Raw genomic sequence first — 27,352 nt, 5'->3', positions numbered from 1 at the left:
GAAATTTAACAAAAACATTTATTGGGCATATCAATGCTTCCTTAAATGCAGAAGGAGGTTAAATGAAAGGAAAACACAGTATCAGCCTGGTTACGGATGTGATATCTCCCTTTCATTTAATCTCGCTACTTATCACTGAGGAGAGGCTGTTCTTGAGGTGGAGTGTCGTCATCTTGAAGTAAGTGCATGTGTACCCTGCATGGTAGAAAGGACAGATAATTAACAAAACTTGGCAATCAACCACAGAAATACAGGCTGTATCACTAGCTGCAGAACGGTCTGGAGACGTTATAGCTAGTTCTGCGAAAAATTTATGTGGTGTCGGTTCACACAAAGTTGAGGAACCACTGTGTGGCCTTTGGGTGCAGCAGTAACTACAGTAAGCAGAAATTGCTCTTGGCTGAACAAATGTGCAACATGGATCAGCTGTGGCATGTGTACATGTCGTGAACTACTTCAGCTATATCGGTTTCCACTTGACAAAGGACAGCAGTGTCTGTGGATTGCTAGCGTGAATGAGAAATTCTCACTAATTACTTGGCATGGAAATGAGCGTAGTAGTGTTTGTGTTTGGGCAACCCAATGCATCCCAGAGACATGCAAGTGCCAGTCGTTATAGAATATTTGCATCAGCTACGGGCACAGTTCTCATACATTCCAAGCCTACTATGTCATGCATGTGTTGGCCTCCTGAATGATGGCATATATCCCATTCAAGAAATACACCACACCATGTCTGGGGTTTTTTATCATTTACACCCGAGCACTGCTTTCAGAGGGAGGGCACAAGTTGAAAAACAAATGCGTAGAAGCATGACAAACAAGCTTGCATAAAAATAATTTAATAAATAAGCATGGTGGTTGCTATGCCACATCATTAGAGAGTATTCCTCTTTGTCATGCAATCATAATGAGCGTCGACTGACACACGTCCCATTTTTGGCAGTGGTATTCTTCACTGATTTTGTTGTATCAGTCGGTTGCCATAGGCGAACGAAACAGATAAACAAGCTAAATCCAGTGCACAGCTTGTCGTGTCAATGCATGGTCAAATAAGACGAGCACACTGGTCCTTTGAGTGAATTATGGTGCTCTCCTAGGCGCATGCTGAGGCACCGGCTAGTCAGCGTGCCCGATGTACATTGGACCAAATATGCACGTGATCAAAAGAGTAGCCTACATTAACCCTGAAAGATACGAGACAAATTTTGGGTATTTTTAACTAAGCAAGCCTCCAATGCCTGGGTGCCTTTGTCAATTCACTTGTGGACTGCAATGCACGTATATTTTCAGCAAAAATAAATTAGGCAGCATATGCACAACAGTCATGTTGTATGGTCTCCCTTCCCTCGCTGCGCAAATTTTGTCCTGAAAAGTTACATGAACTGATTGAATTGAAAATTGAATCGAGAAATGCAAGGAGGCAAGCGAGGCTTGCTTGGTTAAAGGTAGCACCAAATTTGTCCAGTGCGTGTCAGAGGCACTGTGCTGTATTCCTTTCACATGTGGTCAAATGTACATAGCGCAGACTGGCTGGTGCCTAAATATGTACCTGTGAGATCACCATATTTCATTCAAAAGACCAGTATGCTCGTCCGACTTGGCCACACATATCTGCAATGGGGCTTCAGGCCAGATTAGGATTGTTTATCTGTTTTCACCCATGGCTGAAAATTGGCAAGAGAAATCAGTCAGGCGCACCACATAAATAACAATAAGTGTGAGCCAGCCCCCATTATCAATGCATGAAGAAAGGCATCCTTTGTAGATTACAAGGGATAGAAATTAGTCTGTGCCTATTTACTTCTTTTTATGCAGACACCATTTACCATGATTTTATGCCTTTGAATTATAACTTCTGCCATCCCTCTCAAATTAACTGGTGCACAACACAAGTGCACATCCAGTGCTATTTTTGTTAGTCCTTCCAACCACTTAAACAGTCAGTTGTTAGCCAAGGTCATGTTGCATAGTCTCCCTTCTCTCACTGCGTAAATTTTGTCCTGAAATGTTACATGAACTGATTGGTAAATTCAAATGGACACTACAAGTCTCGCCGAGTGGACACAGCTGGTTCTCAGAAATGCACAAAAACAGTGATGGGTATCTGTTGGCATCCTGTAGTGTTTGCAAACTAGCTGTGACATTGCTGCAGTAAACACACTCACAACTGCTACAATTCCTACCAGTATGAATAAGGGCAGCTTGCAAAGAAAAGAATACGAAGAAAGTGAGAGAAAAAATAGAAAGCTTACCAGAAAACACCTCACTACTTAAGTAACTGCAGCACAATGAATACTGGCCTTCCTATTTCATTTCAAGAAATTCTAGTTCATCAAATGTGTATTTGCCAGTGACAGTTATTCTGAGAACAAGACAGACATGATTGTAAATATCAATGTTAAACAATGGTAGGCACAATGCGTGCTTAGACCTGTGACATATATGACACACTACACTTCGAATTCTTACATGGACAAAAACAGCACATGTGTGTATCTTAAGCAGAAAGGAAAACAGGGAAATATGGGCTACAGCATAAGAAACAGTTCCAAACAAATAAAACCAAAATAAAAAAGAAACATGCTGTGTAATAGGCAAAAATAAAATGGACTTGCAGCCAAGCAATTGATGCGAGAAAAATACTAAACGTCAGGACATGCGACGTGTAGTTTTAACAGAACAAGATAATGTGTGCATAATATCTACAAACACAAATAAGCAGCAAGTGGAATGATGTTGCAGAAATATTTAGCCTATTTAGCAAGATGCATTAAGTAATATGTCGATACACTTATCCACTAATGATACCGAGATCCTACTTTTGTGAACACGTACACTTAAAGCATACCTGACATATCCATCCAGATTACACGCCGTGTTGCTGCAGCCATGGCCACGGGTTATGTGGACGCTGTTGTGGGTCACGGCTTCACCACTACAAAGAGAATTCTGTGTTAACTTATAGCTGTGGCACAGTAAGACTATCACATAGTGAACACATGCAAGGAGCATGTAAAAACAGTCATGAAAACAATGCCTGCACTGGTGCAGGGTGGCAACAGAGCACAAAGTCAAAGTTACTGATGAATGTCACGATAACAGGGACCCCTTCAACAACGCAAAATTTCACACTCAGGAGCAGCAGCGCATTACATGAATGTTTGTTTACATAACGATTCTAGAGTTTCTTTCATAACTTTAAGTAACTATCCCTTCTAATGTTTACTTACGTCGAAGTTATGGCAACACCCCTTCAAAACAAACCTGTACTAGTAGCACGCTGTGATTGCTTACATTTTTTTTTTCCCCAATACTGCTCGTAAATCGAAAACCTTGTAAGCAGAGATTATCTACAACGTCGAATCATTTATAAGCGAGGAAACGTCATAGCAGTAAGAATCGGTCAAGAGGTAGATGAGTCGTTATCATGCGACTTCAGCAGAAAAACGGGAGCTCACGCACAAGCGCGCATGATGAACACGATTATTTCTGAACGTAATCTTTCTCATCAGAAGAAAACGCTTATCAAGATTTTCAATTCTGCATTATGGCAATTAATTCGCGCAACTAAACTCTGACACGCAGCAAGCATCGGCATAGGTTTCACTGTTGTCGTGGGAGTTCTCTTTCCTACGTTCGCAAGGCACCCTATGCCCACACGAGAAGCACGCACAACACGTGTGTAGTTAGCAAGCACGGTTACTCAACTTTTGAACGGCCCGACGCGGTCGAAAAGCGCCCTCCAAGTTGCCAGTGCTTCGATGCTACTCCCAGCAGACATACCGGTGCATAGTGGACGAGCAGTGGCACGCTAACAACACGCATTATTTCTTCGCGACGTCCACCCAACTTTCCACGACAACCAGAGACAAAGGGAACGCACTCGACAGTATGAACATCGTTGGTCCACATTTCGCTGGCGCGCCACGCACACGGCGAGTTTGCAGCGAGACACAAGCTGTCTGTGGCGCTTATGCGCACGCGAACTAAGTCACATTTGGTTACAGCAAACACAAAAACACACGACCTAACAAGCACATCGTTGCAGTTCGCACACCCGACCGACTCGAAAACAGAGCGACAGACTGATTGGATTGGATTGGATAGGAAACGGGATGGTAGGTGGCGGCACGAACAGGTCGGTTGGGGCCAGCCAATGTCTCGGCTAGCGTCATCTGAGGATTTGTGCGGCTGCCTAATTGCGCATAGCTGTTGCAAGGCAAAGAGAACCAAAGATAAGTCTATATTGTAAGCTATAGCTTGGCATAGAAAGAAATTCTATAACGCATTTTCAATTTGAATCGCTTCGGCTATCTGCAGCCAGCAAAAGCATGGCCTTCGAGATCTGAAAATGTTAACCCTATAGAAAGCCGTTGCGGTGACGCTATTCGAACGATTTTCACTTCAGTTACCGCTCATAAAAACCGTGAATTACGCATTTCGCTGCTCCCCGTGCTACCTGCGCCGTCACTTCAATTTAAATAACTTCCTGCTGTCGTTCACATCAACTATATAGCCTCAGACATCGTTGACGCGATCTCCGAGCGACACATGTGCAGTGTGCGATGTTTTAGTGCCCGTTGCAACAGTGTCAGTCGGAAATCATCAAATCTGCTCGTGTGGCGCAGCTTACACCCCTGTCGTCCGTATCTTGCTTTCGTGTTGGCGTGTTTAACGTGCGCGGGTTGCACTCCTGTCGCTCGTGCCTTCTGTGTTGATCGTGCTACCCACGAAGATTCCTCGAAAAACCCGCATGTCTCGGCAGCGTGCATTTGTCCTATGTGGTATATGCCAGAAGTGTGCGCTGGCGTACGATGTGCGTGCAACCAAGTACTACAGTGCGTTCCAGCAAATAGACGCTGCCGCTTACGCGCAGTTTCTTTTTCTTTTCTTTTTTTCCCCCTCGTGGTTGCTCAGTGGCTATGGTGGTGTTGGGCTGCTGAGCTCGAGGTCGCGGGATCGAATCCCGGCTTCGGCGGCCGCATTTCAATGGGGGCGAAATGCGAAAACACCCGTGTAGTTAGATTTAGGTGCACGTTAAGAACCCCAGGTGGTCGAAATTTCCGGAGTCCTCCACTACGGCGTGCCTCATAATCAGAAAGTGGTTTTGGCACGTAAAACCCCATAATTTTTTACGCGCAGTTTTCCATGTCATGATCATGTCAATCTGCAGAATTGTCGGTTTTCCACTTAAAGACTAGTAACACATCCGAGTAATCAAACTGCCCAGAACAAGGCATACGCTATAGTTTGGCACTGTTTACCAAATGTGATAACGGAGTAACACAATCTTACAGTGCTCTTTAAAAAGGAAAGAAAATGACGTCGTTGTTTTGTGCCTAGCCCTGATATATCGGAAGCGTTTCCAGAGTACTCGGCGCTCACGCTGTGTTATATCGTTTTCTTCATTTTTGTCTCTTAGACTGCCCCCAACGATGAATCAAAACCACTCCCAGCAAAGGCCAAGGGTCCGAGTGTCTTAATTAACTGTATCCTAATTAACGGTACCTTACTTAACATCGTCTTCATTAACACCAATGGTCATGAGTTCGACTCCCACCAATAGTCATGGGTTCGAGTGCTTTCATCAACTATATCTTAATTAGCTGTACATTAATTAGCATCGCCTTCATTAACGACAACGTTCGTGGGCACAACTCCTACACAAGATCATGGGTTCGAGTGTTTTCATTAACAATATATTAATTAAATATGCCTTAATTAACATAAACTTTACCAACTAAGGCCGTAGGATCGAGTGCCTTAAGTGACTATATTAATTAACAGTACCTTAATTAACATCGCCTTCATTAACAACAAAGGTCGTGGGTTCGATTCCCACCCAAGGTACTGGGTGCGAGTGACTTGACTGTTAGATCTTAATTAACAGTGCATTAATTAGCACCATCATCATTAACAAAAGTCGTGGGTTCGAGTGCCTCAAATAACTGTATCTTAACTGTGCTCAATTAACACCGCCTTCATTAACACCGAAGATCGTGGGTTCGAGTGTCTTAATTGACTATATATTAATTAACATTACCTCAATTAATATCGCCTTCATTAACAACAATGTTCGTGGGTTCGATTCCCACACAAGGTAATGAGTTCGAGTGACTTAATTCCTAGGTCGTAATTAACTGCGCCTTAATTAGCATCGTCATCATTAACAAAGGTCGTGGGTTCGAGTGCCTCAAATAACTGTATCTTAACTACGCCTTAATTAACAGCGCCTTCATTAACACCAAAGGTCGTGGGTACGAGTGTCTTAATTAACGACATAATAATCAGGTGCACATTAATTAACATATTAATTAACATGCTTCGACTTCCACTAAGGGTGGTACGTGCGTTCGAGTGCATTAATTAACTATATCTTCAATAACTGTCTTAATTAACGGTATCTTAATCAACACCAAAGGTCGTGGGTTCGTAGCCTTAATTACCGCCAAAGGTAGTGGGTTTAACTCCCATGAAAGGTTGAGAGTTTGTAACCTCTTTGTACATCGAGTGCTCAGGCCGACAATGCCGGATTTTCCGGCTCATGAGCCATTTAATGCTATCGCATTACAAAGAATTTTTCACGACTTGGCATCGTACACATTCATACGTGATGTACTTTGACATTAGCAATAACACAAAAAAGCTGTATACTCCTCTCATCAGAAATCTTAAGGTGAATTGTCATTTGAGCCTCTGATGTACTTGTGATGCCAAAAAACATTAGACGATGCATTTCTTATGCATGTCTGATGTCACCTTAGGAACACATCACGTCCTGTACAGAAACTCGTGGTTCATTTTCATAAGGGTAGTAAAGGCATGATACCAGTAGTCAACTGATTCCTATGGAAAATGATCCTCAAAACAGCCAGCAGAGACGCGCAAATCGTTGGCTTCTAAATGCCCGTCGAGATGGCAGCTCATCTTTCGGCAGTAACATGAACTGCCAGACGAGCTGCGCCGCTAAATTCAAAGGGAGGGCTGCAGTTGCAGGAACCAGTTGTAATTCTGTATGGTCATCCAAGTGTGCGGGTTTCATCAAATGTTCGTTTTCTTTTTAGATTCATTTCTTTTGTGTGCGTGTGTGCGTGTTTAGTTGCTCGTTTTTTTTTGTATGCGTGCGTGCCTTTGTGCGTGTGCGTATGGGTGAATAAGGTTCTATACCAAGAAGTTAGTACTGGCAGTTAGCAAAACAAGCAACCTTACGTTTACCAATTGAATATCCAGGAGTGCAACTTCTGCATAATGGTGCTTTCGATAGAAGTAACAGGTGGCCTTCCTTAAACTTTAGTACTTATAAGTAGTCAGCTGATGTCATTCAAGAAGTAGCATTTCCTAATCTTTATCTACCCTCCAAACAGCAAATGAGGAAAACGGGAGCAATTGTGGCAGTTAGTCCTCGTGATCAGCGGTTAGTCTGTTACGAGAGTAACTGCGAGTGGTGCGTGCAGCGTTCATATTACATGGACTAAATGTTTGGCCCTTAGTTACAGAGGTACTGACAGGGGCATGAACAGAAACATCTATAGTCTCTGTATGCCTCACGGTTAGTCCCTCAACTTAGGTGGCATTTTCACTGCTGTTGATTATGATTTGAGCTTTGGCATCAACTATTACTTATTACTCATTACATTAATAATTACTTAATATAACCCACTGCTGGCTCAATACTCGTAGCCTTCGGCTGCTAAATATGTGGTCGCGGCTTCAATTCCAGGCCGTCGATGATGCAGCCCGTCCCATGTAGAGGTGAATGCAACTAGATGTATATACACTTGTCCACCGTGTCCACTGGACCACGTTAAGGAGCCCCATGTGGTCAAAACTTTTATGGAGGTCACCAATGCTGCGTCTTATTTTGAAAGTCCTGAAAGGTGGGCGAGTTGGTAGGATTTTATTATAAAATTCCAGCGCACGCAACAAACAAGGACATATGTGTCCTTGTTTGTTGTGTCCGTGTCCATACCCTTATATCCTCCTAAAACATTAACTGGACTCCTCCCCTGGTTATACTCCTCCATCTCCTGATTATATTAGAACAAGCAACGTCAACATTATTTGTTTATTTACTTGGATGAGAGAGGCACCCACTGGTGCTACAAAGCAGGTCGGAATACCATGGCTATATAAACCAGTTAGTACTAAGCATATGTGACAATGATCTGCCTTGTATAGCTCTGTTGACATTCGCCGTGTGGTACTGTAAAAATAAAACGCTTTTTTTTCGGGTTTTGCTGCTATCTATCGGATTATGCAGTAACTAGAAGGGTTAGTGGTTTCAAGCGTAACTAGTTGGCGGGTAAAACCATTCGTCTGAGGGAAGTAAGAGTTGGTCTCCTAGGAAATACTGCTCGGGCCTACCACTTTATCCTCTTGTAGTTAGTCGTTAAGCAATGAATCGTTTATTGTTTAGGGGCCAATGGTTGTGTCAACGAAGTTAGACCCAAAGGGGACGAAATCCCTTACCCTTTTTTGCCTCATTTAGCTTATAGAGCCGAATAATGTTATCGATAACTGCCAATTCCTTATTAGAACGGAGAAAGCAGGGAGTCATTTTAGCTTCGAAGGATCCCAGGATCGAAAATTACTCAATGTGATTTTTAACTTTTTTTTCTGATCTGTGCTACATCATAGCTGCATCAATTCTCACAGTAGAGGAGCCATCATAAGTCAAACATCGCTTAAAAGCTATGTGCAAAACAGAATTTATTTGTCTATCGCAATACACAAACAAGATGATTGCGTAGCCAGTTTCACGCAATTCCTGCGAAATCATTGCCGTTATTGCAAAGTCGTTTTCGGTGCTTTGTACGACTGCTCTTTGACTAAATCCCCTCTTTACAATTCCACGAAAGGAGTCTTATCGTCATGCACTGTAATAGGGGCCTGCTCATGGCGAAATAGATGTACTAAAGCACGCGGTCATCAGTGGGCGCTCGTTTACATGAAGTGCGAAAGTCGTGTTGAGGGGCCTCCTAGTTGACGTCGCGCCACTTGCACATAAACTTCTAGGGCTCTGTGCACCGCACGAGCAGCGCTTCATACAGGCCGATGTGGTGACGAGGGGTCCCTTGAAGTAGAGATCTAGGAAAGAAGTCAACGTTCGTCCCATTGACAGCTGACGTACCGAATCTTCTGAGCTGGAAATCCCTGTGAGCTCGTGTGCAGAACGTGGATGCCTATTCAGCAGCTGGGTATTTTGATAGTGGAAAAAAGGAGCATGTGGGGAGGTAACGAATAGCGCAGGCTTAACATCAAACAAATAAATAAAACGCTGCCGTGTGACGAGAATAATTACACCCGAAAATTCCTGCATGGCAAGATAGTGTGCCCATCGCTCACGGCAGCGGGCAGGTACACAAAAGCTCCCTCCCCGTGTGCTTCAGGCAAGTAGGTGCTCATGTTTGCATGTTACAAGGTGTGGAATGCCTCTACTCGAAAGAACTCGAACAGTCAAGGTACGTGTTTGGTGACTGGGCCTAAATCGCAGGCATGAAAATTGAGCAGTGTTCCTTGTACGTCCTGCAGGGGCTTCTGCGGTCTGCAACCATTCGGTGTGTGGCGACACCACGGATCCGATCACTTGGGCGTCGGGCCATCCCGCGTTTAGCCGTGGGTGCCATAGCCGTGGGCGGCATAGCCGTGTAATAGGAAAAAAAGATCCTGAAAGTATCGCCGATGATGAGTGCGAGGATCGTCAAAGCCTCTCGGCGGAGACATGAAAATGCTTTTTCCTCGATTTCACATGGACAGCACCACTGGAATGACGAAGAAGGAAAATCCTTAGTGGCGTTTTGCTGTTGTCCTCTCATCAATTTTCACTTGCAAACATTCCGGGGGCTAGGGGGAACGTGTTGTCAACCTAGGCTACGTTATATTTGGTTTTAGTAGCAAGCCCGGCATACAAGCGCTGACACGTGCTCATGCGTACTACAAACCTCCATCAAATTATTGCACCAAATCTCTCGGTATGCTGCTGGTGCATTTCACGCGAAGGTTATTTTTTCAGAACACTTCCACATTATTCCTCATTCGACAACAGTAACCTCGCTTCTACCATTGACAGAGGTGTCGGTGATGCAAAGGTAACAACTATTGTGAGTTCTATTGCGGTATAGTTTGGTAAACGCGAAAATTCTTCGAAAGAGCGCAACTGTTATGCATACATGCTTCCAACATCAATAAGAACAGGCTACTATCCAAGCTAAGGATTGAGCTCAGTAAGGTAAAAAACAAAGAATTTTTACTAAATGCCAAGAAATGTTCGTATTTTTAAGAAATCTTGATTGTGTTTTTCAGTTTCGCTGCCTATTGTAAACTGCGGTTCTCTTCCGAGACTCTTAAACATTACTTTAGTTTTCTGCAGAATAATTTTTAGACCCACTCTTCTACTTTGCCTCTCCAGGTCAGTGAGCATGCATTGCAGTTGGTCCCCTGAGTTACTAAGCAAGGCAATATAATCAGCGAATCGCAAGTTACTAAGGTATTCTCCATTACCTTTTATCCCCATTTCTTCCCAATCCAGGTCTCTGAATACCTCCTGTAAAAACGCTGTGAATAGCATTGGAGAGATCGTATCTCCCTGCCTGACGCCTTTCTTTATTGGGATTTTGTTGCTTTCTTTATGGAGGACTATGGTGGCTGTGGAGCCGCTATAGATATTTTTCAGTATTTTTACATATGGCTCGTCTACACCCTGATTCCGTAATGCCTCCATGACTGCTGAGGTTTCGACAGAATCAAATGCTTTCTCGTAATCAATGAAAGCTATATATAAGGGTTGGTTATATTCCGCACATTTCTCTATCACCTGATTGATAGTGTGAATATGATCTATTGTTGAGTAGCCTTTACGGAATCCTGCCTGGTCCTTTGCTTGACAGAAGTCTAAGGTGTTCCTGATTCTATTTGCGATTACCTTAGTAAATAGTTTGTAGGCAATGGGCAGTAAGCTGATTGGTCTATAATTTTTCAAGTCTTTGGCGTCCCCTTTCCTATGGATTAGGATTATGTTAGCGTTTTTCCAAGATTCCGGTACGCTCGACGTTATGAGGCATTGCGTATACAGGGTGGCCAGTTTCTCTAGAATAATCTGCCCACCATCCTTCAACAATTCTGCTGTTACCTGATCCTCCCCAGCTGCCTTCCCCCTGTCCATATCTCCCAAGGCTTTCTTTATTTCTTCCGGCGTTACCTGTGGGATTTCGATTTCCTCTAGACTACTTTAACCAAATAACTCCAAGACTCTAACCAAATAACTGTATGCGAAGTGATATTCCTACCTTGTAGCAGTCTGTTTGCCGGTTCCGCAACAAGTCCTCTCGAGAAGGCTTTAAACGCAGATCGCGAGTCACTAAACACCAAAACTCTTCTTGAATCAATTAGTGCTAGAGCAATATCCACCTGCTCAGCAACCCCCGGATCTTTGGTATAAATGAAAGCAGCATTTCTAAGACTCCCTTTGCCATCTACCACCACCAGCGAATAAGCAATTTTACCATTAATTCATGCGGCGTCAACAAACGCAGACTACTCTTCCTGATCCTTTGCCTCTCGCAACAAAGCCCTAGCTCTCACGACCCGCCTCCCTACATACGTATACGTAAGTACGTACGTACTATAGTACGTATAGTATAGTACTATAGTATAGTATAGTATAGTACTATACTATAGTATCGTATAGTATAGTACTATAGTACGGACGTGCTATAGTACGTACATGCGCATGTACTATTCTTATTGCATGCGGTGACCAAGAAAGATTTTCATGAAATGTTACTCCTAACAATTTCGCGGCTGGTGCTTGTTTGATATTGACTTTTTGAAATTGAAGTTCTTCATGAGGATGGTATATTGCTCCTTTCCGTGTAAATACTAGATACTTAGTTAGATTTATGTTTATTTGGAGTTTTTGCATTCAGCCACAACGTTGTTGACGTTTACTAGACGTTAGTTTCCCTAAAGAGACTTTGTATTTCTCTTCCTCCGAAGAACACATTAGTATTGTTCGCCCATACTACTATATCGGAAGAGTCTTGAACATTTACAATGGCATTAACGCACACTAAAAATAACACAGATCCTATGATGGATCCTTGCTGCATTCCGTATTTATTATGCTGAATGTCGGAGCCATCTCCGTTCCGTATTCTGTAATGTGTTCTTGAGGTGTTGGCTACTTGCTAGTAGATGCGCAAGCACCAGCGATTGCAGTGGAATCTCCAGCGAGACTCGCTCTAAAAATTACGAGAGAAACAATCATGGACGAATATGTAAGCGGATGGGAAGCGTTCCTCCCGTGAGTGTTGCGGAAATATTGAACGACCCGACCCCCTCGGAAGGAAACGCTTGCACAAGCACCGCCACATATGCGTGGGCGGCAACGCTCTCACTACGCACTATCTGAAACAGAGGAGGTCGTAGACGCTACACGCCACACCAAATTCGTCTCCGACAAAGTGCTTTCAAAAGTGCGCGTCTGGACGCCTCAAGTGGTAGTCTTCTAATATTCAGCGCTTGATCTCGGTGGCCTTTTCAGTGGTCGTTGGGTTGGCGTGTCACTGTTCTTCGGCCGTGCATTGCTACTGTTCTTGCTCGCGCTAAATTGCCACGCGTATATTGTCGATCCCTCGCTTCGCTTTCTTATTAGCCTTTAGGAGCGCATCGCATACCTCTGTAGATGCTACAGCCTTTGGAATATTCTCTGCAACCAACTGTATCTATAGCTATTGTGTTTTGAGTGCCATTTGCTTTTGTGGGCAACTGTTCCACCTCTAAAGAGCTAGTTTTTCATTCGCACTTCCTGTTTATGGGTTATTCTCTATCGTTACAAATTGATAATATCAGCATCATAATGAGTTACTTATTAACTTAAAAAATTTATGGATACAATAAATGGCGAGTTACTTCAGGCACCATCGACTACCCATCAATCTAGAACCGTGGAAAGGCCGCGGCTGAGCATAACGAGGGTGCACCGAAGGCTGACTGGTCACGCGACGTTGTGCTCATAGTGGCGCAGGCATGACGATTGCTTATCATGTCGACACCAGGAATGTTCCCTGGGGAAATTGTTACGGAGCCGTCAAAGCAAGCGCGCAAGCTTGCGACCTGCGGGCCGCTGGTACCAAGGTTGATCGGTCCAAAGAAGGATCGTTTGCTGGTCGAGTTAGAGATGCACAGCTCTAAGAAAATTGCGTAATTGCATAGAGGTAATTGCTGAAAGTTGCACAGCGGAAATTTCTGCAAGACTGGTTGAGCGAGTCAAGCTTTCGTGATTTCCTAAGGACCACTTGTCCTTCGTGTCGAGAAAGGGTTCTGCAAAAGTTAAAGGCGGAAGCGAGGCATTGGGAGCGAGACAGCAATCACAAGATGGATCCAATTTCCGGCATTCCATATTTTCATGGTGTGTCCCATTGTATAAAAAAATTGGGTGCAAGGTACGCGTGTAACTTGGTCTTTTCGGCTAACAAGCTTGGCAAGCAAGGCGCGGCTCATGATGGGCAAATCATTCATGGGTACCTCATAAGGCACCGTGAAATATTTGTCTAGCGCTGCCCACGCTATGTATATCAAGTCCCTTTATCGTGCAGGAAGTAAAAACTGGTCGCTGGCTTAACAGATTAATGGACCACAAAGCTTGTTTGAGATTAGAGCCGTGTCCAAACTAATTGTTACATTGCACGGAACGTGGCAGCGCACCACTGTTTTGGGAAACCAGGGTACCTTCGAGTTATGAGCCGTCGGTGACGCTTGCGGCCAGATTGGAAAAGTTTCTTTCTTAAAATACAATTAAGTTCCTCAAGTTTAGGCTTGTTTATTAAATAGTTTTTGTTCAAGTTGACCACTGAGGCCTCTGGGTGAAGGCTACCACGGACACTGCAAAAAATCCTCTGCATTCAATGTTTATTTTTGGAATATGGTTTGGGACCCGTTATGTGTCATTTGCCTTTTAAGTGTCCTAATGCAATAACATGTATTCTGTCAGTGATATGTTCCGTTTCACTATAATAAAACGGTCCCTCACTTGCCTGCCGAGTCCTATTGAGCAAGTATTCAGTATTCAGTTGTGATCAAATTCCTAGTTTTCTTGTGTGGCAGTTCACTTTCTATTGCATTTTCATAAAGAAAATGGATTCTGCAGGTTACCATTTCCAGCTTTATGACGGCCAGATTTCACGAGGCAAGTAGCTTTGATATCTTGACGGTGTGCTGCTCATCAGAAACTAAAATACTCACAAGCGAACCGCGCACACATGTATTCCGGCCGCGAAACAAGAAGTCTAGTCAAATAGTATCCTGCACTGTATGCGCTAATGCTCAGGAAAGAATGAAAGAGGTCACTGCAAAATAATAAACTGCTTTTTATGAGAAATATTGTCGGAACGAGGTGAATTTCATAGATGCAATACTGTGTCACCTTTATAGTAAAATCCTCAAAAAGTTCCTTCAGTGGCAATTTTTTAGTTCACCCTATGTGTATGTTCTAGTCGGACCGTGGCACTTTCATCCGTTCGTTTTCGTGTTTTGTTTCTGTATTTCACTCGGAAGAAAGCGTGCAATCACCACTTACGATATTAGGTAAAATTAACTGACAAACAAATACTAATGACGTATGCACAAAATTGCGGATCCCAGTGCCATTGATCGAAAATATTCTGTCATATATTCTACGTACCTTGTACTAATTATCCTAGTTTTTCTCTATAGAAATGTGTTAAATGCCCAAGGCAACTAGCGAAGAAAGGAATGCAACTGATTTAAACTGAATTTAGTACATGAACAGCAATAAAATAACGCACAAAGAAGAAATGTTGGTTCGTTAGGGGAGGAATTTGCACAGAACTTTTACGAGAGTGACAAATATGAGGAGTGGGGCCACTTTCGTAGTGTATGCATGCTTCTACTCAAGAAAATTAACTGCCGAGTAGAGAGCTTTCTATTTAATTGATTGCCAATCACACCTGTACATGACATTTCATCTCCGCTGAATCTCCGTGGGCCGGAGAAGGTTCCTAACAATGATATCGATGTAAGGAATCAGGGTGTGTAAAGACTGCAAAATGTTGGGCCCTTGGGGTGCATCGGACATCTGGACAACTGGGACGTGGGATAGGTTTAATGAAAGAAAAGTCTTGGGAGCTCGGTTTAGCGGAGGCAAGTAATACACGTTTTGACAGGTTGAGAGTGAAAGGAGGACTGGCTTTATTGCACAGTAAAACAGCTTTGCCGAGTGGCAGTGGTGGTGCCATTGTCGAGCTGCCACCTCAAGTCGCAAGCAAGAGCAGGCCTCGCTGGCCTGCCCACGTGCAGACCATTTGAGGTAACTGAAGTTCACAGAAGCGGGGGGCAAATCACAGTGACAGACGGTCGCTACAAAGGCTCTCCCTCTAAAATGCCGGAGGCTTAGGTATGAATGACGGGAGGAATAAATCTTTAATGTTCAAGGTAGGCGGGTTTCATGCGGTCGCAGGACACTGTCTCTTCCAGGTGCGAGAGTCGGTGTCCTGGCTTTGAAAATCTCGCAGAGGTGATAGGCAGCTGTGACCCCCCTGAGCAGTTGCATGTGCGGTCAGCGAATGCACCTAGCCGATTGAGACTCATCTCATCCGAATCCGCGAGCACCATTTGTGCGGACTGCGGGAGGCGCTGCAAGAACAGCTCGCGCAAAAATGGAAGCGACCTCTCGTTTGCGGACTGGCCATCCAGCAGCTAACGCCACCGGTGCAGGTGTTGTGATGGTCATGTTCGCCGAGTTGCTACGAGAGGAGCTGTTGAAGCCTACTCTGCTGCGATGACTGCAGGCGCTGAAGGACGCTGCGTTTCAGGCCGTCGTATGCTGTGGTCAAAAGCATACCAGCTAGCGAGTCGTCAGTGACATCAGCGATGTCACAGGTTAGCCCGGCGACGCCGTGCAGGCACCTTGCTGTCTGTGAGTTTATGCGCCGGAGTTGAAAACGGGCTACTACTTGTAGAAACCAAACTGCAGGATTCTTCTGCCAAAATGTGGGAAGCTCTGCAGCGATGATGGAGACGTAATCGTGCCGTGGCATTTTCTCTGTCATCAGGGGTAGGAGCAGCGTCGTTCATGGCAGTGTTCGAAGAAAGGTTGTTGGACGCTCGGTTTAGCGGTGCAAGTAAGTAATACACGTTGTGACAGGTTTGGAACGAAGAATAGACTGGCTTTATTCCACAGTAAAACAGGTTTACCGAGTGGCAGTGGTGGCGCCTCTGTCGGGCAGCCGCCTCAAAAGTAAAGGAATACGTCGTTTAGGATCGAAACGCTGTTTTTTTTTCACGTCCGTCAGATCAGCACTGCAACGGTAACTCCTTTGTGCATTGTAGTCTTACGTCTAGGTTTTTTTTTGTCTTGTTAACGTTCTTGGTGGCGTCGAGCAGAGCTGGAACACCAGACTTGTAATCTGAAGATCGTAAGTTCGAATCCTCGTTGAATCCAATACATTTTCAAGTTTGAGGTGGCTTGTGACAGGGGCCAGAAAAGAATAAAATAAATTTAGGTGTAAAGAATGGGCCGGAAGTTTTCATTGTGATGGCCTCAGGTGGTGGCTCGAAGTTCATGGGCTCTGGCAGCATCTCCAGCTGGCCGGAGGGCCCAGAACCGTCGTCCAGCTTAGAAATTTTGAGGGCAGCCTCACAGCGGCCGCGACGCCGATGGCGATGCCCGGTGGGCCACGCAGCCGGGGCGGCGTCGGGATGGAGTGAGCTCGAGGCTTCCTGTACTCTGGTAAGATCCGCCTTTATGGATGCGTCCCGCACGCTAGCGATTTCAGTACCGTTGATTCCGGCGCATTCCCAGAGCACGTGTCATAGCGTTGCTCTGTCCGCACGCCTTACACGCATCAGTCTGGGTAACAGTTGTGTAAGAAGGCCGGGCTAGGGTAAGTGTCTGTTTGCAGTAAGCGTAAGGTTACGACCTCCTACCTATTTTATATAACGAGCGATGTCGGGAATTCGCGTCTTCTGAGTCTGTAGTGCTGTGTGAACGGCAAGCAAAGAAATATTTCTGAGAGTCAGGGGAGCCTGGGTGCAGCAGAATTAGGTAGGCCAACTAAGCTTTAAAAATATATTCCCTCGCCAAAATAGCAATTAGCCTCTCTTGTGCAGCATTCGGCCGCTGCCTTCCTCATGGCTCCTGCTATTAAGCTATGGCCCCCTGTGCCCAACGGCGGCGGAGTGCCTGACCAAGGCCGCCATCAGGCCTGCGACGTGCAGATGAGGTTATTAATCTAATATCCGGACAGGCGACCACTAGAAACTGAACCTGGCAATCTTAACCATGCGAACCCCCTCGAGCGAAGTTAGCGGAGGAAGGCTCAGCTAATTATTAGCCATTGGCTCGGGTAGACATTCATACGGGTAGAGATACGGGTTAATAAAAAATTCACTGACGATTACGATACTTCCCAATGCAAAACTTTACCACACCTCTGTAGAGTTTTCTTTTCGCGATATCTTGGCTGACGCGGACAATCTGTTTTTTGCATGTGTCAAACTGAGTGAAGTGTGGTGCGACCGCCTCGGTAATCGTGAGGTCGTGAGAGGCAGCGCGTCGGTGACGCCTGGTTGCGATTCACAGCAGCCCCTGAAGACAGACTTCCAATCATGCAGTGCTTTGTTTTTGTGTATGGTATCGGTGGACGCGCTCGTCGAATGTCTTATCGGTGGCGTCATCGGTCAAAAGACGCGCGCTATTCTGGCCCCTTATCGTAGCCGTTGTCGTTGGAGAGCCCGTTTTGCGTGGCACTGCGCTTTTCTTCTCACGCTTTCGATATAACCTTCTCCTTCACTTCCCGCCTCGTGGTGCCGCTGCCTGTTCCTCCCCTATTCTCCTCGCGTGCGCTTCGATTAAGCCATCTTTCCTCTCAAGCTGCGCTCCGCGTTCGCCCCTTCATTCTTCGCTCTGCTTGATCGCGCGCGTACACCGATGAAGCGTAGGTTCGTCAACGCTCAACGCAGGAACGGGTGCCTAGGAGCTCTGCTCTAAAATGTACTTGCTATTTACAGGCTAGATTGAGCGCAACCAGTGCAGCCTAGTAGCACAGTGTGTTCTTTCTTCCACTGATTATCGTCGCATTCGTGCGGCTTCCTGCTCGTAGCACAGGGACGTAACAGCATTTGGCGATAGCGCCGACCCGGCGCCGGCTAGAAAGTGGTCAAATGGTACGGCTTGACGTGGCCAACGCGGATGACGTCGGATGAAAGGGACAATATTTATTTATTTATTTATTGAACATACCTTACAGGCCCCTTTACCCGGCATTGAGTAAGGGGGGTAATAAAGAAGGTACAAAGTAACTTGTCGGTGTACAACATACGGCTCCAATTTGCAGTTTAACATAAAGGAGAGGAATCGATGATAATGTGGTATGGCGGCAAGTACAAGGTCGGGCGGGAAAATGGATAACACGAAGAGAGAAAAGAAAAATATTGGCTGGCATTATACATATGGAAAAACTGGATGCAAGAACTATAAAGTATACCGATTACAATGACAACAGTAACAAGAAAAGAAACTACAACCAAAGATAGACTGACAAATATGCGGAATCTAGGCGCATGAGCAGTTGGCAGGGTTTAAAATACGCACAATGGTAGGGCATGATAAAACGCAGGAACTAACGGCGTGCACAGTAAAAAAATTTATCAATATAAGGAATGCAGTCGGGCACAAAGTGTGATACTGAAGAAAAAAAGAAAGAACACGTGCAGTGGTACAAAAAAATGACGGATTTCTTTGGTCCTAAAGCTGTCAAAATAACAAATAAATAAATACATGGGTAGTATACAGAACATGGCACCGGAAGTAAAATAAAACTGGAAATACTAGTGGCAAGGTTTTATTGCGAAAAGAAAGATTGCAGGAGTTGACGGAAATTATCGTGGTCTGGTTCGGATGCAATGTTGTCTGGAAGATCATTCCACAAACGTATGGCGCGTGGAAGAGCAGATGCGTTGAAGGTGTGAGTTGACCCATATAATCGCGTGAAACTTAAGTAATTATGCAACCGACGTGATGTGATGGAAGGAGCATCAAGGTGAAATGGGAATGGTCTGTTGCTGCATGCGTATTTGTGAAAAAGGCATAAAAGGGCAATGTCGCGACGAGCACTAAGGGGTTCAAGTGAAAGATTGAGCTTAATTTGCGTTATGCTGTTATGGTTGTCATAATTGCGTGAAATGAAACGGGCAGCCCTATTCTGAACTGCTTCAAGCATGTTAATTAAATAATTTTGGTAGGGGGACCAGATAGATGCGGCGTATTCAAGCCGTGGGCGAACGAAGGTCTGATAAGCTAGATGACGAACGTGAGTGGGACAGTTATGTAAATTTCGACGTAAATATCCTAACGATTTTGAAGCTTTTGCGCTTATGGTGGTAATATGGTGAGACCAGGAGAGGTTGGGTGTGAAATGAATACCAAGGTACTTATAAGATGATGCCTGCGACAGTTGGTAGTTGTTAATGGTGTAGTAGTAGTTGGAAAAGTTTTGCTTGCGTGTGAAAGAGATTATTTTGCATTTTTCTGTATTCAGCGACATAAGCCATTTCTTACACCAGTTGTTAGTGCGGTAAAGGTCGTTTTGCAGTGTTAAGTGGTCATCGGCACAGGTTATTGGAGGAGGTTAAGTGGTCATCGGCACAGGTTATGGCAGCACGGAGTAGGAGTGACGTCGTTGACTTGCAGAAAGACGCGCTAGGGACTCGGGTTAGGGAAAGCAGCTTTTCTAATAGGACCACATGCCATGAAAGAATTCATAGAAGAACGCGGTCGCACACACTGAAGTCGACGTCTCAATGGCGGTAGTCAAAAATGGACTTTTACCCTGCATGCGCCACAGACCCATACAAAAATGCTTCCTTACTTTCTTTAGAACTTTTATCAACATCCTATCAACTTTAGTAACATCCTATTGACTTTTACTTTTTAGTAACGTTTGTAAAAAGAAAGTTGGTTACTTCTTTTCTAACTTCAGTATGTAAAAAGAAAGTTACTAGAAAGTTAAGACACACTATTTTAACTTTTTAAAAACACGATTCAATAGGAAGGTAATAAAAATAATTATGTTCTTAAAGTACATAACCCAAGTTACAAAACATGCATGAATATTATTCAATAAGGTTATAATTATTCAGTGAACATAGCTGGTGCAAGACAGTGTTGTTTCATGGACAGGTGTAACTTTCCACAATTTGCAATCAACTTTCTAGTAACACTGGTTACTACAGAGTTGTTAAAAATGATTTAGTGAAAAATGAACATATAACAGCATCTGAACTATAAATGAATATGCAAAGACTGGCTGCATTTAAAAAAATGTTTTTTTTTTGCACAGTAACTGTTTTCCTAATTTTTAATCAACTTCCTAGTAACATATGATAGTAGAATGTTCATAGAAAAAAAATGCTTCTAATACCGGATGCTAAGAGAAAATATGGTCTCACCAATTCAAGATGTGGGCACGTATTCTCGAAAACACGACAGCTAGTGCCATGGGAAGCGTGTATATGAGCGGTGATCATGAATTTGTGCTCAGTAGGTGTCAAAGAAGCCCGTAGGCCATGCACCATCGCACTAGACGGCGCGCTGATCGGCTCGTGTTCGCCAACTAAAGCGGGAGACACACGGTCCGATTTGGTGTCCGATCCGGCGTCTGACGCGCCGAAACTGCAGCCCGAATCGAGGTGTTTTCCCGTGCCGAAGCGCCGGATCGGACGTCCGGCGTGCGACAAACCGGGCAGATTTTCATCGTTCGACGTGTCCGACAACTGCACCGTCGTCTGGCCGCAGCCATTGGCAGCGCGGCTGGCATGTGACGTTCTCTGACGTTCCCTCCACGGAGGCGGTGCTGGCTTTCCAGTTTCTCGCAGTTATTCTTTTTCCTTGCCTGCTGCAGTTTGTTTCTGACATGAAATAGTTACCAGTTCAGTAAAATTATCTCGAACGTGTGCCTGTTACGCAAACCAGCGCCTTGTACACTAGCGCTAAGCTACTGGTGAGATCGGGAGCCGCGACGCGAGGGCATTTCGCGAGCAGACATCACACACCGACCGTCTGAGCGAGGCCGCTCGCTTCGCTTGCACGTTTGCCCTTCGCAACGACTGCGTCGAGTAAACCAATTGTATTTAATTACGGCCGACCTAAGTGTACAGTGTTCATTGTTTTGGCAAAAATAAGCACTCTTCGACGAGCTCGGACTGGATCGCAAGCGCCGTCGGCTGCAGCGTCCGCCTAGCTATGCCTACCGGCCCTATCGCTGGCTTTAGCGGAGCCGTCAGTGGACAACCCGCCGTCGTGAAGTGTTCTGTCACTCACAGGGGCATAATTTTATCGACAGCCTTCGCGTAAAGCGAAGCAGTGTGGTGCAGAGTTGTTTATATTGCGTTTCTCGACGTGAATATCAACTCAAGCTGGGGAGTTGGATGTGGGCGTAGCTTACGCGCCGCTCATGCCGTAACATGCAGCGCCGCACGTCGGATCGGACACCGAATCGTACCGCGTGCGTCTGTATAGCTCGCTCATGGTTCGGCTGAAGTCCCCGTATACACTTTATAAATAAGGAAGCCTACCTAGGCACTGTAAACCCAATTATTGGGGCCTAAATGCCTCTCCGCCTCCTACTACGGCTTCCTTTGAGTGACAGTCTGATCTCGAAGGCCATGCTTTTGCAACCTGCATGCACCTGAAGCAATTGCGAATCTTGAAGGCAACATCCGCTTAGTTTTTATTATATATACATTTCCTTAAACTTCGTATCACAAAGTACAAAGTACACACTTCTGGACCAAATAAATTTATTAAAAGACTCTATCAAATGTTATTAGGAAAAAACACGCAATTTTTTCCTTTAAGATACATTTTTCTAAAAAACCGCAGAGTGGCGCTACTGTAGTACTTGTTTGGTCGACACACCACGTTGGTTGTCGTTAGTGCTCCCTGCAGTAAGGTGGTATTTGAGGTAAATTTTAGAAGTGCCTAGACAAAACGTGCTCCTTGCTGTGTGCAGTGACCATCCCAAACCCTCCGGACTCGTGTAACGCCATTAGTTCGCCGTGTGTTTCGAGCGATCCACCAGTGTCGTCAGTGAGTGCCCTAGTACATCTCCCGTCCGAACTGCCTTTGTTCTGCCGAGCTGCCTGCCGGCGCTCTCGTCAAAAGTCTGGTACTGGGGCTTCGAATTGTAGTGTTTGGAAGACTGTTGAAGGTTGTGCTTTTGTGGAGCTGGAGTTCATCGGCAGTTCTACAGTGCTTGCGCCAGAGAAACGTCGGTGCTTCTGTACCTGTTAGACGAAGGAGCGTTTGCCAAGTCTTGAAAGGTAAGCAAGTTTGGCGCTTGCGCGCATTCTTGAAGCTTATGATTTGCGTAATGAGCGTTGTGTAACTAGCTAGAGCAAAGCGCTTTCCTATCGTATGTTAGCCATGTTGCTGTGCACATTTAGCAAGCAATTTCGCGAAAGCTTCCTCTGATGTTACAGCGTACTTGCATTCTGCTACCCGCCTTGTTTGCTATGCCTGAATGGGCACACAATTATGAAAACACATTGAAAGTTTGTGTTCGTTCGGCAGTGCGTAATAATTTGAAGACTGCGATTTTGTAGCGATACTTACCCCTCGATTCTATATCACTGTTCTCGCCCACCGCTAACGGCCGGCAGCTGCAGTACGTAGCACGGGCCGGGGCGTCGGTCAGCCTACTAACGAATAGCGCAAAGGAATACCATCGCTACAAAATCGCGGTCTTTAAATTATTACGCAAATTTTGTGCACAATGAGATGTTATAAACACACCTTGCATGTACATGAAAAAAAGGTTTACAACAGAGATGACATATATGCATGGGGACATATATGTGTCAATAAAATACTCGAGCCTCTTTCTGCCTACAGAAAAAGAAGTTATGTCTTCTCGAGGGCATGGCTGCTTGTAATAATGAAGCTCTAAGGGAAGGTTTTCTCTAATCCCTATTTTTGATATCTAAATGCTTATGTGGCATGTACAAACTGCTTGCATCCATTTCTCATTGGGATGAGCTGTCTGAAATTTATTTTCAGTAATAATTGCAATAATTAACTACTTTCACCTGTCTTCTAATGACTAAAGTTCTATGCTTCTACCTTGACAAACCTTTTGTGAAATTAGTTTGATGAGGCCCAATATACAGCGCTTTCTAAATTGAAGGTATCAGTACCTATTAAAGACTGCGCTCACTATGAAAATGCTGCTTGCGTATATTGATTATTCACTCTGTCAGACAAAATCTTTACACCCAAGTGCAGTCAGTAAATTTAAAAGTGCATGCCTGCAAGGGGAAGTCAGAATTGTATTTGAAGACAATTGCATCTTGTTTGATAGTTCTCGAGCACTTGTGCGCCACTAATCGAGCACAGCTTGGCCCTATACTCGATGAGGCTTGAAGCTTTCAATGTCTGCTAATCACTAAAACAGCACCAGATCTCACTCTGTGTCAAGGGGTGGCACACATTTGCTTAGTTCTAGGCAGATGCATGTCTTTCTTTCGCATTGAAGTTCCCAATACTTTCTAGTCTTACGTAAAAGTACACAGCTCAGTACAATGCATGTATGGTATACGTAAGGCTGCTTTGTTCTTTAAACCGAATCAACAAGAAGCAGCGACTTCCGTTTTTGCAAACCTTACCCTACTTCCTAACCATTCCTTGATCAAATGCGTATAAAATGAATCTTTGGTTGTTGTATTCTTTCACAGGTAGACATCGGTGACGGTGTATACTTTGAAAAGGGCCTGCTGAAGAGGCTGTGCCTGGATGCTAACAACTCAGGCTTTCACTTCGCGGAGGGCCTCCTTAAAGCTCCTTTTTCAATAGAAGACGTTGAAGGGAGGTCCTTCTTTGGGCGGCTGTCAAATGCCTTCCACAGAAGGATCCGTTGGATTCCAAGAAGGTCAACACCATAGTAGGTATGTATGTCACAAAGAAGCATCTTAATATTCTTTGTGCAGTTTTCAACAAAACTCCTTTCATGGCAATTTCAATGCTATCTTAGGGTATACTCCTTTCTTTCCTGCTAAAATAGCTATTAACCTGATTATAATAGCATATTATAATGCAAGCTTTGCCACCATAACTAGAAAATTGTCATTACTGTTGGCATGTGTATTTTTGTGATAGAGGCCCTGGTCATGTGAATGCACTGATAATATAATATCCTCTCTTGTGGAAAGCTAACATGTTTAGTAACAAGCTCACTTTGACAATGTCTGCCTGCACAACAAAGGCATTTTGTAATCTTGCTGTAGAACGTCCGTAATGCCTGTTGAACTGCTTACATGTTGCTTGTATCATTTCGTGTTTCTTAAGTGCAACATAAAAATCAACTCTTCTATGTACCTGTGCCCAAGCAAAGCTGCAGCATAGTTATCACTGACACCTTGCCTTTCCTAAGATAATTCACACATAAAACTTCCATGTACTAGTCACAATACGAATATCGAAGTTCATTAAACTGAAGTTGATTTACAGCTTTTGTTTGTAGATGACAATTGGTACGATAGAGTTTATGTGTCGTGCATCTGTTGGTGTTATGCACATCCATCACGCTCCCAGCTTTAATGCACGAATTCAGTCATTTCATGCATTTTTAGGACTTTGCACAAAACAGGTGGAGATGTTTATAGCTCACAGGATTGAAAGCTTGTCTCTTGTGCACTTCTCATGGCACTTCTTGTCTCATGTCACTGTAGCAAAACTAATATATTGCCTTTTTTCTTCTCATTTCTAGACTACACAACCCAACATTTCAGCCTACTTCCAGGGCAGCTGGAGAACTCGTCCTCCTTACTAGCCCGGGGATATTAAATGGATGTGTTCAAGCACAAATGGAAACCCGTCTTCTTCTGTTGCATGCCACACCTAGCCACTTGGCAATCACTATTCGCCAAAGACAGATAGTTGACAGGATGTTACTAGCAAGTCGTTAGGATATATAAAGGTGGTTAATAAATAGTTATTGCACAGTTTTTAGGAAGCAAATAAAAATTTTATTCAGAGATAATCAAAGCTTGCTTTTGCAATATATAATTGCAAAAGTAATTACCTCTGGATAAAATTTTTATGTACTTTCTAAAAACTGTGAAGCGACTATTTATTAACCACCTTTGTACATCCTAACGACTATCTAGTAATATCCTGTCAACTATCTGTGGCGAATAGTCGACAGGATGTTACTAGCAAGTAATTAGGATGTATAAAGGTGGTCAATAAATAGTCGCTTCACAGTTGACACTTTCTAACGACATAAGATAATAAGCAGTCGGTAAGAATTCTATCGACATTTTATATCTATACTTTCAATTCAATATCGGTGGCCAATAGTCGGCAGGAGGTTACTAGGAAGTTGTTACGGTGTCTAAAGACGTTTTATAGAATGTCGATAGGTTCTAGTAACATTTGTCTAAAGACGGTTTATAAAATGTTACTAAAATTTTTTGTAAGGGGAGGCGAAGGCGGGAAACCTGGCGCGCCACTGCCGGCGTGGCAATAGCATCACCAGCGTACTTAGACGAGAAATCGACAAGGGTTGGAAAGAGCGTCTCATGAGGCAACGTTGGCCCGCGTCCACATGCGAGATAGAAGGGGTAGTAGCGGGCGGTGTAATGGCGCGAATAATTGTACCCGAACGTCAATAAAGGGAAGGCAACGTCCAAGTAACGATGGCTGGAACAAACGTAAATGGAAAGCATGTCGGCAATCGTCCGACTAAGGCGCTCAATATTGACACGTGTACATATTTATCTTTCTTGGTTGACCACGTTTCACCGCCTAACAAATGCTATCGCTCAGCAATGGATGCGCCTACATGTATTGGAAATGTCTAGAATGTTATCGATGCTTGAATCCGCTGCCTGCTGTCGCCGAACCTTTTTAATCTCATTGCATGTATGCGAGACGCGAATGGTCTATAACTTCGTGGAAGGCATGCGGGTTCCAGCAATTACTCTGGAACATTCGACGACTGACCTATCACAGCCGACGTGCTTGACCCGCTGATCAGATATTGACGATCGCCGACTGTGTTCTTCATTGTCACCCTTCTTTAAGTGTAGCCTGTTTTTGTTGGCACAGGTTCTTCCAATAAAAGTTAGTTTCGTCTTTCACAGTATTACTACTGTGTTCTTTATACGTCACTACCATGTGACATCTGGTGGAGGTGCTTTACGTTCATGTACCGAATGCCCCCGACAAGCCGTGATCCAAGCCCGGACCGTAAAGGCTCGTTTATAGTCCAACGTTATCGGCGCGCGGGCGAGTGTCGTTCGCGGTCAGTCACGCTGCGTTCGTTGCGCTGCGCCAGCCGAGATGCCATCCCCTCTATACTTCAACGCGCGCGCCGTAGGCTGCTATCTTCAGAGCATGCGCAGAAGGCTCCCCAAGTCGCGCGCCGTCCGCAAAAGCCGTCTGCGGAGTTGTGTTGGCGCCTTTTTCTTCGCGCGCAATGCATTGTGGTGCGAGAATTCCGCCGACTTCGACGCGCGAATGGCTCCGGAGCCAAATCGGCGCCGGGCCCGTCGGGGCGCGTTGGAAGCCGCCGGTTACGTTAGCTGCGTCGGTGCGCCCGACTATAGAGGTCTCGTTTTCGGCGACGTGACGTAGCGTGCGCGCGCGCGCGTGCGCGCGTGCGTTACGTCGGACTATAAACGGCCCTTAAGGACAACACTAACGCGGTCCCGGAACATCGAGCAAGCCGCCGGCTACAGCAGCTGCCCCCGGAACACGGACTTCTACTATAGACGAACAAGAAGATCGTGACCAACACAGCCCCAAAAGCAGCCGCAGCGTCCACAATAGTTCTGCAGCAGCCCAGCCAGCCACCGACGTTCCGCGGTTCCACATTCGAGGACCCGGAAAGCTCGCTAGAGACGTATGAGAAGGTCGTTAGGATTAAGAGCTGGAACAGCGACGACAAGCTTCGACGTGTCTATTTCGCATTGGAAGACGCTGCCAACACGTGGTTCTAGAATTGAGAAGCCACCCTAAAGTAGTGGGACCTGCTCGAAGCGGCCTCCTGCAAAAGTTTAGAAGCGTCGCGCGTAAAGAGCGAGCCCAAACTACACTAGAAACCAGAGTACAACTTCCCAATGAGACCATAGCGATCTTCATGGATAAGATGGCCCGTATTTTCCGGAACGCCAACACGGAAATATCGGAGGAGAAAAAAGTCCGCTTCCTGATTCGGGGCCTTAAGCAAGAACCGTTCGCCGGACTGATCCGGAACCCACCCCAGACCGAGGCTGAGTTTTCCACAGAGGCACCAAAGATTGAGGAAGATTGAGAAAACTCTGGAAATGCGCA

At 44.9% G+C, this 27,352-nt stretch overlaps 2 long non-coding RNA genes across 2 annotated transcripts; one reads left to right on the top strand and one right to left on the bottom strand.

Annotated features, from left to right (window-relative positions):
* On the bottom strand, positions 1–4,050 carry LOC139056986 (uncharacterized). Its single transcript, XR_011512491.1, has 2 exons — positions 2,852–4,050; positions 1–195 (listed from the first exon to the last, which is right to left on the bottom strand). It is a non-coding gene; the product is annotated as an uncharacterized lncRNA (long non-coding RNA).
* A 17,883-nt stretch (positions 4,051–21,933) lies between these two features.
* LOC139056985 (uncharacterized) lies at positions 21,934–24,986 on the top strand. Its single transcript, XR_011512490.1, has 3 exons — positions 21,934–22,341; positions 23,752–23,961; positions 24,783–24,986. It is a non-coding gene; the product is annotated as an uncharacterized lncRNA (long non-coding RNA).
* Positions 24,987–27,352: the final 2,366 nt, after the last annotated feature.

Source organism: Dermacentor albipictus, chromosome 3 (genome assembly GCF_038994185.2).
Source record: "Dermacentor albipictus isolate Rhodes 1998 colony chromosome 3, USDA_Dalb.pri_finalv2, whole genome shotgun sequence".
Lineage (NCBI taxonomy): Eukaryota > Metazoa > Arthropoda > Arachnida > Ixodida > Ixodidae > Dermacentor > Dermacentor albipictus.
Note: the sequence above shows the minus strand (reverse complement) of the source record. Positions and strands in the feature narration are given on the sequence as shown.